This window comes from Theropithecus gelada, chromosome 20 (assembly GCF_003255815.1).
Source record: "Theropithecus gelada isolate Dixy chromosome 20, Tgel_1.0, whole genome shotgun sequence".
Lineage (NCBI taxonomy): Eukaryota > Metazoa > Chordata > Mammalia > Primates > Cercopithecidae > Theropithecus > Theropithecus gelada.
In genome coordinates, this window is record NC_037688.1 from 16403113 (window position 1) to 16419208 (window position 16096).

Below are 16096 nucleotides of genomic sequence, written 5' to 3' on the forward strand. Positions count from 1 at the left end.
TTTTTAAACTGCATTATGTATTCTCCTTCCCTCCTCTCCCCTCCATTCCTCCTCCTCCTTGCTCCCTTTCTCTTCCCTTCATTTCTTTCTTTAGGAAGGCAGGGTCTTTGTTGCCCAGGCTGGCGTGCAGTGGCATGATCACAGCTCACTGCAGCCTCGATCTCCTGGGCTCAAGTGATCCTCACACTTCAGCCCTCACCCCCAAGTAGCTGAGACCACAGGCATGCATCACCACGCCCAGCTAATTTTTAAATTTTTGTAGAGACAGGGTCCCACTATGTTGCCCAGGCTGGTCTTGAACTCCTGGGCTCAAGTAATCCTCCCACTTTGGCCTCCCAAAGTGCTGGGATTACAGGCCTGAGCCACCGTGCCAACCTGAAGCACAAACTCTTACATCCACCTGCCCATGGGCAGCTCCACCTGGCTCAGGTCTAAAACCACACCGCTCATCTTTCCCCCAAACCTCTTCTTCACAAGTTCTTCCCTAAATCATAAACGGTAGCTCTACCTCTCCGTGGCTCCACCAAGTCACCCTAACTCCTCTTCCTCTCCCGCCCATGTCCGATGGATCCATGAGTCCCTCTAGCTTTACCTTCAGAACATACCAGAAGCTGAGGACTTCGGCCACCTCCTGCACTACCGCTGTGTGGCAAGCCAGCAGCGCCTCAATAACTGGTCTCCCCATTTCCGCCCTAACCCCCCAGGTCTATTCTGCACATTGCAGGAGGGGGAGTCCTGCATGATGAAAATTGTATCACATCACCCGTCTGCTCAAAACCCTCCAGTGCATGTTTATACTCCGAGTAAAAGCCAAAGTCTCCCTAACAACCTTCAGGGCTGAACGGGACGAGCACCCCAACCCTTACCACCCCTGTCCTCATCTCCTCGCCTCCTGGCTCGCTCTGCTCCAGCCACCCTGGCTTTGTTACTTTTCTTTTCTTTTTATTTTTTGAGAGAGAGAGAGAGAGTCTCTGTTACCCAGGCAGGAGTCCAGTGGTGCAATCTCGGCTCACTGCAACCTCTGCCTCCCAGGTTCAAGTGATTCTCCTGCCTCAGCCTCCCAAGTAGCTGGGATTACAGGTGTGCACCACACACCACACGCCCGGCTAACTTTTGTAACAATTTTTAGTAGACACGGGGTTTCACCATGTTGGCCAGGCTGGTCTCGAACTCCTGGCCTCAAACCATCTGCCTGCCTCAGCCTCCCAAAGTGCTGGGATTACAGGCGTGAGCCACTGCGCCTGGCTGGCTTCCTTTCATTTGCTCAAACCTGCAGGCGCCTGCCTCCTGGCATTTGCACTTGCTGTTCCCCCTGCCCTGAGTGCCCTTCCCGACATCCCAAGGCTCACTCCTGGATCTTCTTCAAGTCTTGCTCGTATCCCCTTCTCAGCAGGTGGCTTCTCACTCTTACCACCCTGTTCTACATCCCTCCCTCTCCCCTCCTGTGAAGCTGCTTCCTGCTTTGCTCTTAGGTCGTCTGACATGCCTTGAATTTACCTAGGTTTGTTGATTGTTTGCCTCCCCCCCAGCACCCAGAAAGCTCCCGAAGGTAGATATGTTTGTCTATAATGGTCAGTATTTTATCTCCAGTCCTAGAATGCAGTAGGTGCCAAATCAGTATCTGGTGAATGAATGAATGCCTTAGGCCTGGGCCACTCCTGGGGTATGATCATTCAGGCCCGAAACACATGTACTGAGCATGGGGAAGGGAGGTTTCCCAAAAGGAAACCCAGGTGCTGTTAGAAGAAAGGACCTCGGTGTCAGGTGGGGACCAAGTGCAGGTAGCCCCCTCTGCAGACATTGCATTTGAGGCAGGAAAGCTCTGGGAGTTGCTTGGAACAGAGTCCCTCTCTGCCAGATGAATGTCATTCCTCAAATGCTAATAAATTAGGCATTTCAGAGAAGTATGGGGCTTTCCGTGACAAAAATGCCCAGTAAGAAAGATGCCCCTCAGGCTCTCTGTTTACTGGAGACTGTATTGCAGACTCCTGTGCCAAAGAAGATTCATTGCCTCAGTTTACGTGTTTGAATCTTGCCCAAAGATCCAGGATACGTGTATCTGGGAAATTTGCCAGATTAGGCAAAGATACACAGCTGAATTGCGTGAGGCACCTGTGTAAAAGAAATGTGAGAATTTGTGACAAAAAGTGCCAATTGCTTTTAACCTTTTAATGTAGGTCATGGTTACCCATGTCAGTACAATTATTGTGAGCTTGTGAGGTGTGGGTTACGAGGGGCTGCTCGCCGGTTTAAACTGCCGGGAGAGAATGGCATCATGGATTATGCTGCCTGCCGGAGAGAGGAAGTTGCAGGTTCGCTTTAGCATTTCCCTGTTTTTCTTTGGGAAAGCCCCACCCTTTCCTTTTTCCTTGACTTCCTTTAGGACGATAGGGTGGGTCTCCAAGAAAAATATCCCAAGTTCAGATTAGCGTCAACTGTGTGTAACAGAAAACCCATGATAATAATAAGCAAGATAAAAGTATATTTTTCTCTTTCATAACCAGGATCTCAAAATAGAGGATTCCCAAATCATGGCTTCATGATTCTCAGGTACCTTGACTCTTTATTCTATATCGCTACTTTGCCACCTTTAGAATCCTGCCTTTGAGCCTAAAATGGCAGTTCAAGCTCTTTTTTTTTAAGATATAGTCTCACTCTGTTGCCTAGGCTGGAGTGCAGTGGCATGATCTTGGCACAGTGCAACTTCTGCCTCCCAGGTTCAAGTGATTCTCCTGCCTCAGCCTCCCGTATAGCTGGGATTACAGGTGCCGGCCACCATACCCGGCTCATTTTTGTATTTTTAACAGAGATGGGGTTTCGCCATGTTGGCCAGGCTGGTCGTCTTGAACTCCTGACCTCACGTGATCCACCTGCCTTGGCCTCCCAAAGTGCTGGGATTACAGGCATGAGCCAGCGCGCCTGGCCGTGTCTCCCCCACTTTTTTTTTTTTTTTGAGACAGAGTCTTCTGCTACCCAGGCTGGAGTGCAGTGGCATGATCTCAGTTCACTGCACCTCCATCCCCCAGGTTCAAGCAATTCTCCTGCCTCAGCCTCCTGAGTAGCTGGGATTACAGGCACGTGCCACCATGCTTGGCTACTTTTTGTATTTTCAGTAGAGATGGGGTTTTGCCATGTTGTCCAGGCTGGTCTCAAACTCCTGACCTCAGGTGATCCGCCCCCCTCAGCCTCCCAAAGTGCTGGGATTATAAGCATAAGCCACCACGCCCTTTTAAGAACACTGCCTAAAAGTCCCGTGCTTCCATTTACCTCTCACTGGCAGAACATCGCGGCATCATAAACAAACTTTATTCCCATCGTCCACCTACTCATCTAAAATATGGGGATTGTTATTCAGGAAGAAGGGGAGAACAGATATGGGGGGACAATTAGCAGTCTCTGCTGCAGGAGGAATCTTTCACTAGTTCCTTATAGAAGCTGCCCAGATGGAATGTGTTACTGGAATTCTAGTTCCATCTCCCTTGCCCTTGGTCTTAGAATTAGAGACCTATTGTGTCTACTGTAATGTCTGTGCATAACACCTGGAGTCGTGTTGTGTAGAGAAACAGTTTACACGTTGGTGCTATATATCACCTTCTTACTTTATGAAAGAGCTATGTTATGTCCTTTCTAAGATGCACCTTTTTTTTACGTACTTTAACATCTCTAAGATTGGGATGCATCATACAGTCTCTGTTGGCAAGGGGGGCATCATGCTGTTACTGCCATCACACGAACATCAGAATTTGTGAGTGGATGTCGGCAGCTCAGAAGGAAATCCCAGAGATAGTAGTAGAGCATTCTTGATGCTGGAGAAGCCCAGGCTGTGTGGAATAGCACAGCATTAAAAACTCCAAGATAGAGAGATTAAGAGACATTGGACTCGAAATGTGAAAAGGAATCCCTTAAACAATTTATTTCAGTTATATTTGCCTTTTTAAAAATTTACAAGAGCGATAGATGCCTTTTTAAAATCTGGATCTAATATATTCTAAAAGAGTTCTTTCAGTAAGTACAAAAAAACCCTGAATGACAGGGAACTCATCATAGAAGGAGCAGTTCTGACACTATTTTGAATGTATCCCAGGAATGAACAAATAAGCAGAAATATTATGGGTGAGAGCCAGGTTTCTCACCACTGGAGGAAAAAAAATTGCAATCAAAGTGGGGAAGCTAGAATGCACTCTGTGGTGTTGAAGTAGAGTTAAAGGTATCAGTATAAATTCCAGATTGCAGATGTATATATATCTGATATATATGGAGAGAGATATATATATATTTAGAAGTAAATTGTGTGTGTTAGTATCTTGCATACGTTTCATAGCTCTGCCTGCTGAGAGGGCCTAGACCAATGACACCGCAGTAGCAGTGAGCACACCTGGTGTCCAGATCTTGGTTTCTAAACATCATTCTCCAATAAAGGGAACTAGGGCTCCTTGGAGAAATGGTTGATTTCACGGTTGAGGCAGAGAAAGTACAAGATGAGTTTAGAACATGTAATGAGGCTAGAATATTTGAAACTCAAAAAATAATGGGTACATGTTGAAAGCATTCAAGAGCCACCTTGAGGGAACTCCCAGTGGCCAAACCTGGCCCAGTTTGAACAATGAAATAATGATAGCAATGGCTTTTAACCCACAGGGTAAAATAAATATCCATGAATCCATATTGATATAAATAAGTAATTGAATAAAGGAGGAGAAAGGACAACTCTTTTTTTTTTTTCCTTTTGAGACAGAGTCTCGCTCTGTCACCCAGGCTGGAATGCACTGGCACTATCTTGACTCACTGCAAGCTCCACCTCCTGGGTTCAGGCTATTCTCCTGCTTCAGCCTCCCGAGTAGCTGGGACTACAGGCACCCGCCACAGTGCCTGGCTAATTTTTTGTATTTTTTAGTAGAGACAGGGTTTCACTGTGTTAGCCAGGATGGTCTCGATCTCTTGACCTCGTGATCTGTCGGGGGAAACCCCACCCCCGATATTTATCGTGGGTTCTTTTCTATTTCCTAGGTGTCTCGGCTGGTTTGAGAAATAAAGGGAAAGAGCACAAGAGAGAGAAATTTAAAGCTGGGTGTCCGGGGGAGACATCACACATCAGCAGGTTCTGTGATGCTCCCTGAGCTGTAAAACCAGCAAGGTTTTTTTTTGGTTTTTTTTTTTTTTGTTTTTTTTGAGATGGAGTCTTGCTCTGTCGCCCAGGCTGGAGTACAGTGGCGCGATCTTAGCTCACTGCAAGCTCCGCCTCCCGGGTTCACACCATTCTCCTGCCTCAGCCTCCTACGCACCTGGGACCACAGGTGTCTGCCACCACGCCTGGCTAATTTTTTGTATTTTTAGTACAGATGGGGTTTCACCATGCTAGCCAGGATGGTCTCGAAATCCCGACCTCGTGATCCACCCGCCTCGGCCTCCCAAAGTGCTGGGATTACAGGCATGAGCCACCGCGCCTGGCCAACCAGCAAGTTTTTATTAGCGATTTTCAAAAGGGGAGGGAGTGCACGAATAGGGTATGGGTCACAGAGATCACATACTTCACAAGGTAATAAAATATCAGAAAGCAAATGGAGGCAGAGCGAGATCACAGGACCACAGAATGGGGCAAAATTAAAATTGCTAATGAAGTTTCGGGCACATATTGTCATTGATAATGATAACATCTTATCAGGAGACAGCGTTTGAGAGCAGACAACCTGTCTGACCAAAATTTATTAGGCGGGAATTTCCTCGTCCTAATAAGCCTGGGAGCGCTACAGGAGACCGGGGCTTATTTCATCCCTTTGGCTTCGACCGTAAAAGGCAGCTGCCTCAAGGGGGCCGTCTATAGACCTACCTTCAGTGCGCATTCTCTTTCTCAGGATGTTCCTTGCTGAGAAAAAGAATTCAGCAATATTTCTCCTATTTGCTTTTGAAAGAAGAGGAATATGGCTCTGTTCCACCTGGCTCACCAGCAGTCAGAGTCCAAGGCCATCTCCCTTGTTCCCTGAACACTGCTGTTAATCCTGTTCCTTTTTTCAAGGCACCCACATTTCATATTGTTCAAGCACACATGCTCTACAAACAATTTGTGCAGTTAACACAGTCATCACAGGGTCCTTAGGCGACATACATCCTCCTCATCTTACGAAGATGACAGGATTAAGAGATTAAAGTATAGACAGGCATAGGAAATCACAAGGGTATTGATTGGGGAAGTGATAAGTGTCCATGAAATCTTCACAATTTATGTTCAGGGATTGCAGTAAAGACAGGCGTAAGAAATTATAAAAGTATTAATTTGGGGAACTAAATGTCCATGAAATCTTCACAATTTATGTTCTTCTGCCGCGGCTTCAGCTGGTCCCTCCGTTCGGGGTCCCTGACTTCCTGCAACAGTGATCCACCCGCCTTGGCCTCCCAAAGTGCTGGGATTACAGGCATGAGCCACCGCGCCTGGTCAGGATGACTCTTTCTTACAGGATAATTCTAATAAGCATAGAAGAGATTATGGAAATAGAAAATTATCTTTTTCCTTTTCCTCAGCAGGAAAAAAAAAGAAAATTATCATTAGGCAACCATCAAAGTAATAATTGCTGTAGGCAAGAATCAATAGTTGTTAAAATTAGCAGGGGTAAGGGGGTGGAGGGGGTGAGGAAGTATGATGAGACATAGGATGTTTACATAGTGTCAAAGTATCTTCCCACACTGCTTACAAAGGGAAAAATAGTAACATTTCAGTGGAGAAACCTGGCAGAGAGCTCCTTATCAAGGGATCAAGGTTAACATCCTCTGTAACAAGAAGGATTGACATAATGTGCCTGCTGATACAAACCGAGAAGGGCACCTCATTCTGTCGTATTCTTGCCAAAAATTTATAACCTCAGTCTAATCATGAGAGAACAACAAACAAACCCAAAGCGAGGACATTCTACTGATTAACTGGCCAGTACTTTTCAAAAGTGTCAAGGTCGGCCGGGCTGGTGGCTCACGCCTGTAATCCCAGCACTTTGGGAGGCCAAGGTGGCTGGATCACGAGGTCAGGAGTTTGAGACCAGCCTGGCCAATATGGTGAAACCCTGTTTCTACTAAAAATTCAAAAATTAGCTGGGCGTGGTGGTGGGCACCTGTAATCCCAGCTACTCAGGAGATTGAGGCAGGAGAATCACTTGAATGCAGGAGGGAGAGGTTGCATTGAGCCGAGATCACACCATTGCACTCCAGTACAAGACTCCATCTCAAAAAATAATAATAATAATAAGTGTTAAGGTTATAAAAGATGGACTGATAAACTATCCAGGGAGACATACCAACTAAATATGATGTGGCATCCTAGGTGGGGTCCTAGACCCAAAAAAGGCATTATTGGGAAAACTGGTAAAATATATGTAAGTTCTGTATATTACCTAACAGTATGTATCAGTGTTTAATTTCCTGGTTTCTCAATTGTATTGTGGTTCTGTATCATGATAACATTGGGGGAAGCTGAGTGAAGGGTATGTGGGAAATTTCTGCGTTTCTGTGCTTTTTTGGTTTTGTTTTTTGTTTTGTTGTAATTTTTTTGCAAGCCTAATGTTTTTCAAAATAACTTAAAAGGGGGAAAAGTATTATGTCTTAATTTAACTGGCGGTGGGTTTTTTTTTTCTTATTGATTCATAAAAATTAGTGTCACTTGTAATCAGTGATATCTTAGATTTGATAAAATCTGGTGCACCGGATTAAAAAAAGAATCTCCCTTTTATACCCTTCCCCATATCCTTCCCCAGAGATAAGCATTGTTACAGTTTACCCTGAGTCTTTTGAGGATTTTTTTTTGGAAGTTGCCAATATATATACTTGTTCAATGCATATAATTTTTATATAAATGAGATTATTTTGAGACAGAATCTCACTCTGTTGCCCAGGCTGGAGTACAATGGCGCGATCTCGGCTCACTGCAACCTTCGCCTCCCAGGTTCAAGCAACTCTCCTGCCTTGGCCTCCCAAAGTGCTGGGATTACAGGTGTGAGCCTGCACCCAGCCATAAATGGGATTAGTTTTACACGTTATTTGGTGACATGCCTTTTTTTCTTAATTGCATATTTTAGAATGCTTTCCCGCTCTGTTTGAGTGGAGCTGCCTTGTTTATTTAATGGCTGCATGGTCCTCCAGCGCGTAGATGTTCCATAATTTATTTCACCATCTTCCTGGTGCTCACTGAGGTGGTTTCCAGATGGCACTGCTCCACTCAGCTGTGCAGTGAGCACCCTTGTGTGCTGCCTCTTAGTGTACACGTGGGTGTTTTTCTTTAGGATAAATACCTAGACACAGAATTGCAGAATTGACAGATATTTGCATTTAACAGACTACCAAGTTGTTCTCCAAATAAAGCTGAACCCACTGCCATCCAGCCAGCAGCATGAGGGTGCGCCCATTTTCCCAGAACCTCACCAACCTTGCATATTATCCATCTTTTAGTAATTTGTGGTCTGTATGAAGAATGGTTCATTCGTTCATTTACTTATTTCATTGAACAGAAATGTTGAGTGTCTGCCCTGTGCCCAGCGCTGTCATAGACACAGGGGACATCCCAGTGAACAAAACACATGTGGTGCTTGTCCTCTAGGAGTGTCTGAGAAGCTGCGGTCTGAGCAGGTCATATTGCTCATTGTTTCACATGCATTTCTCTGACGGCCAGTGAGGCAGGGCAGATACTTTGCCCTTGTTTCTTCTCTGAATTCCCATCCCAGACCTTTGCCCACTTTTCCATTGAGTGTATAGTATTTTCTTTCTCCTTATTGAGCCCTAGAATGGGAGTGCTACTAAGTCTGTCCCCTTTAAGGGATTTTGGCAAACGCCGTGGGGAGACTGGAAACACAGGATTTGAGAGGAAGGAGAGAGCCCAGACCAACCTGCAGGAGGTGGGGAATGTGCTGAGGCTGCATCTGCCCCTCCAAGTTTTCTTTTGATTGTTTGTTTGTTTTTGAGATGGAGTCTTGCTCTATCACCCAGGCTGGAGTACAGTGGCAGGATCTCGGCTCACTGCAACCTCCACCTCCCAGGTTCAAGTGATTCTCCTGCTTCAGCCTCCTGAGTAGCTGGGATTACAGGTGCCTGCCACCACACCCAGCTAATTCTTGAATTTTTAGTAGAAACAGGGTTTCACTGTGTTGGCCAGGCTGGTCTCGAACTCCTGACCTCAAGTGATCTGCCTGCCTTTGTCTCCCAAAGTGCTGGGATTACAGGCATGAGCTACCGCGCCCAGCCCTGCTCCCTCCAAATTTTGTGGCCAAACTTACTGCCCTGGAGGCCTCTTGACAGCGAGCCCCATCAAACAGCCTCGTATCAGAGTGGCCTCACCACCTTGGTGGTGTGCATTTGAATACTGTTTTATGCCTATAACTGACATTGGAACAGTGACATTTGAGCAACAAAAATGTTTATCCTGTGCTTTCCTATAGCTTCTGTGGGCGGGTCAGCCATGGAGATTTCCAGCCTGTCCTACATCTAATTTCCCAGTCATTAAGCCTGTGTGTGTTTGGACTCTGATGGGGTTGGACAGATGAACAAGATCAGGTCGCTGTCCTCTGGGAGGTGACAGTAGGGAGATTAAACCACTCATCCATGCATCAGTGGGTTAGCAAGACGATAGAGTCCCAGCCTGGCCAACATGGCGAAACCCCATCACTACTAAAAGTACAAAAATTAGCTGGACCTGGTGGCAGAATTCTGTAATCCCAGCTATGTTGGGAGGCTGAGGGATGAGAATTAACTTGAACTCAGAAGGCGGAGGTTGCAATGAGCTGAGATCGCACCACTGCACTCCATCCTGGGCAACAGAGTGAGACTCTGTCTTAAAAAAGAAGAAGAAAAAAGAAAGATGATAGAGTCCACACATGAGTATATGAGCTCCAGACCCAGACATCATGGGTTCAAATCCAGGTTCCGTCACTTACCAGTCATAATACCTTGGGCTGGTGATGTCACCTCTGTATGCCTCACTTCCTCAGCTACAAAATGAGGACAGTAGTAGTACCTACCTCTATGAGGAGTCAGGAGGAGTAAACGAGCTTATACATGTAAAATGCCTGGAACACGGCATTCAGTAATATTAAGGACTGTTTTCCATATTGCTCCCCTTGTAGGGATATGGTGGGGAAAGGCATTCCAGGCAGAGGGAACAGCATGAACAAAGGCATGTGCTTCCCGTGGGGAGGATGCGCCTACTGAGTCAGCCCGGGTCTTTAGCCAGGAGTGCCAGAATCCAAATACGGCTGCCTAAGACGGTGGAATGTGCTGGGGGGGTGTGTGTGTGTGCACACGCGCGTGTATGCAGGGTGGTGTGGTTGGTGGGGGCATAGGGATTCATAGGCTCAACCCAAGGAAAAAGCAGAACTGGCCAAGTTCAAGTTTGGCGTAAATCAAGGAGCCATACCTAGAGAGGGAAATGGAGCCTGGGCTAGAGAAAGTCATGTCGCCCGCATCCTCCCATCCTGCCACCCAGCCAGGGAGGCAGAATGCACGTAGGCGGGTGGGAGCATGCACTCTGGATCCCCAGCCTGGGTTGGCCACGGGAGAACTTGCATCGGTCAGTCGCTCCTTCCTGTGCCTCTTATTTCTCATCTGTGAACTGGGAATCCCGAGAGAAGATGGAGTCCCCATCCCTGTCCCACCCTCAGTGCTGTCCCAGGCCTAGGAGATCAGGATAAGGACAGGGAGAGTAATAAGAGAGTCCAGCTCCTGGACAGTTCCAGACCCCCTATATAGTGCAGTTGGAAGGTGATTCCCCAATGTCCGGGGTCCCAGATTTCTGGGGCTTCTTTTCCAACCAGGCACTGGTATAGCGTCGGGTAGGGATGGTGGCCCGTGTATCACTGAGCACCAACTCTGATCCAAGCAGTAGAGATACACCAGGTCTGCCGTGCCTGGGTGCACAGGCCTGGACATGAGTCACACGCTCCCACTCGGCCACATCCGGGGGAGGCACGGACCCCTCCCCCAGGGTGGAGCTGGCCAGACCTGGGTGTGGCTCATTTCATTTGCCTGTGGCATTTCTCATAATAATGGAACCTTTTAACTCAGGAGTGTGGCATACTCAAGGCAGCGTGGACCGGACCTTGCCCCTGACCTGTGGGTCCCCTTCACCCCTGTGGTTGAAAGAACACCAGCCATTCCACAGTTCTACCTCTTCTTATTTGGTCTCTTCCTGTCCCACAGGCCTGGTTCCTCTGTCTGGCTTCTCCTGTATCCTCTAACTTCACTCCATTTATGTCCTACTCTCTTCTCTTTCAGTTCTAGTGTTTCTCACTGTGCAGCTATGGGGGCTGGGGTGGGGAGTGATCCTTCATGTGTAGCACTGTCCCCACATTGCATGACCCTTCTCACCCGTGGTCCCTGGGCACTGAATGTAGGACCCTCAGTCACTGAGACCACCCAAATTCTTCAATATATTTTCATTTTTTTCTCTTCTCTCTTTCCTTTCTCCCTCCCTCCCTCCCTCCCTTCTTTCCTTCCTTCCTTCCTTCATCTTTCTTTCCTTCTTTTTGTTTTCTTTCCTTTCTTTCCTTCCTTCCTTTCTTTCTTTTCTTTCTTTTCTTTTCCCTCCCTCCCTTCCTTTCCTTCTTTCCTACTTTCTTCCTCAGAGTCTTGCTTTGTCACCCAGGCTGGAGTGCAGTGATGCAATCTCAGCTCACTGCAACCTCCACCTCCTGGGCTTAAGTAATTCTCCTGTCTCAGCCTCCCAAGTAGCTGGGATTACAGGCACCCACCATCACGCCCAGCTAATTTTTGAATTTTTAGTAGAGACAGGGTTTTGCCATGTTGGCTGGGCTGGTCTCGAACTCCTGGCTTCAAGTGATCTGCCTGCCTTGGCCCCCCAAAGTGCCAGGATTACAGGTGTGAGCCACCGCGCCCGGCCCCCCAGTGTATTTTCAAACACCCCCACCATCTCCTAGGACTACTGCACTTGTTCTCCCAATTCAGCAATTGCTTTTTTCTGTAGGATGTGTAACTACTGCTGATCAATTTAAGCATTTATGGGATAGTTCCAGGAATGACCACAGTCATTGCTTCTATTTTTAACCCTAATAAATCAGAGGATTCACCTGGCTGGGGTCTCAGCATGGAATCCCAGTTACAGAAGCATAGCGGGAGGGGCCTGCTGGCTGCATGGTGGGAGCCGAGTGCTCCTGTTTGCCTTGAAAAAAGAAGAAGGAAAGGAGAAAAAACACAAATCAGCAACCAGAAGTGATTAAACTGAAATGCAATTCCTCTTAAGGAATCCACCCACACTAACACAGCACAGGAGCCCATTTCCACAGTCCCCGGTGCTCCTTTGCCCTTCAGGGGCCTCTCACATGTCACTGTCCCCCAGCCAAAGGGGCTGTTTCCTCTCCCTCATCCCTTGTACCATCCCTCCCCTATGTATATCAGCTTCGTCCCTCTGCGTGCAGCTATGAATCTAACAGAAACAAGAAAAAAAACAAAAAACAAAACTCCAAAGTTATCTTAAATCGGCAGGGAAAGGCAAGGAACACCCTGATCATCTATGTGATTTTTGTTCCATTCAAATATGTACAAAAATCTTTCATTTAAAAGGCATTTTAGGCTGGGCATGGTGGCTCACACCAGTACTCCCAGTGCTTTGGGAGGCTGAGGTAGGAGGATTGCTTGAGCCCAGGAGTTTGAGACCAGCCTGGCCAACATAGTGAGACCCCATCTCTACAAAAAATGAAAGAAAAAAAAATAGTGGGGCTCTGGTGGCACACACCTGTGGTCCCAGCTACTTGGGAGGCTGAGGTGAGAGGATCACTTAAGCCCAGGAGTTTGAGGCTGCCGTGAGCGATGATTGTACCACTGCACTCCAGCCTGGAGTTTGCTAAGAGCAGAGCCAGGGTTTGTTTTGACCAAGACCCTCTGAGCAAACAAAAAAAGGGTCATTTTTACACTTTAGGAGGCTGAGGCAGATGGATCACCTGCGGTCAAAAGTTCAAGACCAACCTGGCCAACATGGCAAAAACTCATTTCTACTAAAAATACAAAAAAAAAAAAAAAAAAATAGCTGGGCGTGGTGGCAGGTGCCTGTAATCCCAACTACTTGGGAGGATGGAGCAGGAGAATCACTTGAACCCAGGAGGCAGCGGCTGCAGTGAGCCGAGACCATGCCACTGCACGCCAGCCTGGGCGACAGAGCAAGAATCCGTCTAAAAAAAAAAAGTTATTTATATATTTATTGTTTCTGTTGCACCTCAGACTTTTCTGAGGTGGGCAACATGATCTCATATTGCAAATAAGTGAGGCTTTGAGTGATTTGCCCAAAATAAAGCTAGCCATTGAATGATAGGGTAGAAATGATGGCCTGGGTTCAGTGGCTCCAGATCTTACCCCTGAGAAGTAGAAGCGTTGGGACTTACCCCAGGCCCATTCTGTGTTTACAGCTTCTGCCTGCCCAGCAGGTCCCTGCACACGCGTCTCCTGGGAGAGCTCTTGTCTTTGCACTGGGGGCTGGACAGGGCGGCTCCCGTCCCTTTAGGGAATAAGAGATCAAGAAGGGGGAAAGCATGGCAGAGTGGAAAGAGCCATTGTTGGCCGCTTCATAGACCCTGGCGTCTTCCCACTTCTGTGCTACTTAACTCTTTGGGGACCTTAGCCAGGCTTCATGAGTAGGACTCTCATTTTCTTATAACTTATCACATAGCTTCTTAAAAAAAAAAAAAAAAATCGTAACTTTCTTTAGAAGAAACTTTTCTGCCAGCCTGCTGTGGAAATGTCTGCTCTGGCCTCTTTGTCCTGGAGCCCCGCAACTCCAGCCAAGCCCTGGACTGTCTGTTTTTCATGGGCTGAGCCATTCCCCGTTCTCTGGATGATGAGGTCTCTCTCTGCCCCCTTCCCCGCCACCACCTCCGTCACAGGCCATCTGTCCCTGCACTGCCCACTCTCAGCCCTTTTAATAGCATGGTCCTTGGGGAGGATGGTGTCCAGGGTGGTTTCATAACAGGCTGGGGGTGCGGGGCCACAGGGACACCCCAGGGCTACCAAGGACTTTAATTGAGATGGGTGTTCAGGAAAGCAGGTGGCTAAGATGTCTTGATGCAGAGGAGTTTTCCAAGGAGGGGACCCTTCTTTCAGCTCTCCCAGCCCCCATGCCCTGGATGGATGGGTGAGCGTGCACACATCAGAAAGGATGGAAATGGGAGCGGGAGAGCCTCAAGGATGCCTTTCTAAAAATACAGCCCATCTGCATTGTGTTAGCTGGTTTCCTCGGAAACCACTGGGAGCCGGGACTCCGGCATGGCACGTGCGCAGGGACCCAGGCCTGCTTTTCTATTTATTGTAACAGGAATTTTCTTATTATATTAAATCATCTTTTATTATTGACACACAGTTTATCTTGTACCCTATTGATAGACTTTTTTTTTTCAATTTTTTTCTCTATTGTAAATGGCACTGTGCTGAGAATTCTTATAGATAAATGATTTGTTGCCATCTCTGGTTTCTTTAGGCGATTTCTCCACGGGAGAGGATTGCTGAGTCTGAGAGTATGAACCTTTTAAATGATTTTAATTCATTTGCAAAACTGCCCTCCAAAAATATATGTCCATTTATATACTTACAAGCTATATAAGAAGTGCTTGTTTCAGTACACCTTTGCTAGCCATGTAAACTTTGCCAATGCCATTGGCAAAAAAAGAAAGAGCTATCCATTCATTCATTCGAGACAGGGTCTTGCTCTGTCACTCAGGCTGGAGTGGAGTGGTGCAATCATAGCTCCCTGTAACCTTGAACTCCTGGTCTCAAGTGATCCTCCCACCTCAGCCTCCTGAGTAGCTGGGACCATAGGCTGTCACCACCACACCCAGCTACTTTATTTTTTTTGTAGAGATGGGGTCTTGCTGTGTTGTCCAGGTTGGTCCTGAACCTCTGGGCTCAAGTGCTTCTCCAGCCTCAGCTGCCCAAAATGCTGGGATTATAGGCATGAGCCACAGTGCCTGGCCAAAAAAAAAAAAGTTTCTTAATTTAAATTTCTTTGACTTCTAGTGAGCATGAATATTTTTCCATGTAGGTACTGGCCATTTTTAATTCTTTTATGAATTTCTAGATCATGTTCTTGGCTAGTTTTTCTCTTGGTGCATTCTGACCTCTGCCATCGTGAAATTGAGGGATGATGGTGCCGTTCCTAGAGGAATTATGGGGTCCTGGGACCCTGTGTCTTCCTTCCCCTACCACTGGCTGCTGCACACATACACACACGCACACAGACACACACACACACACGCCTGCGTGTATGACCCATTCTTCTTCTGAGGTTCAGAAACCCCTGGGATTTCCCAGGCCCACCCTCTGGCAGCTGAGCAGCCCCTGTGTGTCACCCCCTCCCTGCTGGTGGCCTGATTTGAGACCTGCACCCTCACTTTCAACATCACTCAACCTGTGACACCACCAGAGCCTCTACTCCCACCCCTCCCTGGCCCATCTTCACACAGGCTCGTCTTGTGAGCCCTCCGGGGAGCTCTCAGCTATGTTCCTCTCCAGTCTCTCTATCCTCCAGAGCCCCACTGTCCGCTTCAGACACCAGAGGCCCTCGGCAGAGGACTCTGTCTGCGTCTGACCCTGTGTTTGGCCTCCCTGCACGTGCCCTTCTGCTTCTCAATAAAGGCAGAATTTTGCTTGTAATTGTTTTAGGAATCATGACGTTGCTTTTCTCTTTTATTTGGAAACATGTTTTAATTTTTAAGAGCAAATAATAGGCTGGGCGTGGTATCTCACACCTGAAATGTTAACACTTTGGGAGACCGAGGCGGGTGGATCACTTGAGGTCAGGAGTTCGAGACCAGGCTGACCAACATGGTGAAACCCCGTCTCTACTAAAAACACAAAAGTTAGCACGGTGGTGGTGCACACCTGTAATCCCAGCTACTTGGGAAGCTGAGGCGGGAGAATCGCTTAAATCCAGGAGGCGAAGGTTGCAGTGAGCCAAGATTGCACCACTGCCCTCCAGCCTGGGCAACAAAGCGAGAATCAGGGAAAAAAAAAAAAAAAAAAAAAAAAAAAAAAAAAAAAACGAGAAAACAAATGCTATAATGGTATCCCCCAAGCCAGACAGGCCGGGCTTGCAGACGGAGGCCTGGGGGCCCTGAGTGCCTGGGTG

General features: G+C 47.4%; 1 protein-coding gene across 4 annotated transcripts in view; it reads left to right on the top strand.

Annotated features, from left to right (window-relative positions):
- The window catches only part of NDRG4 (NDRG family member 4), a 51024-nt gene that overhangs the window by 9391 nt on the left and 25537 nt on the right, over positions 1–16096 (top strand). The window lies entirely within an intron of this gene.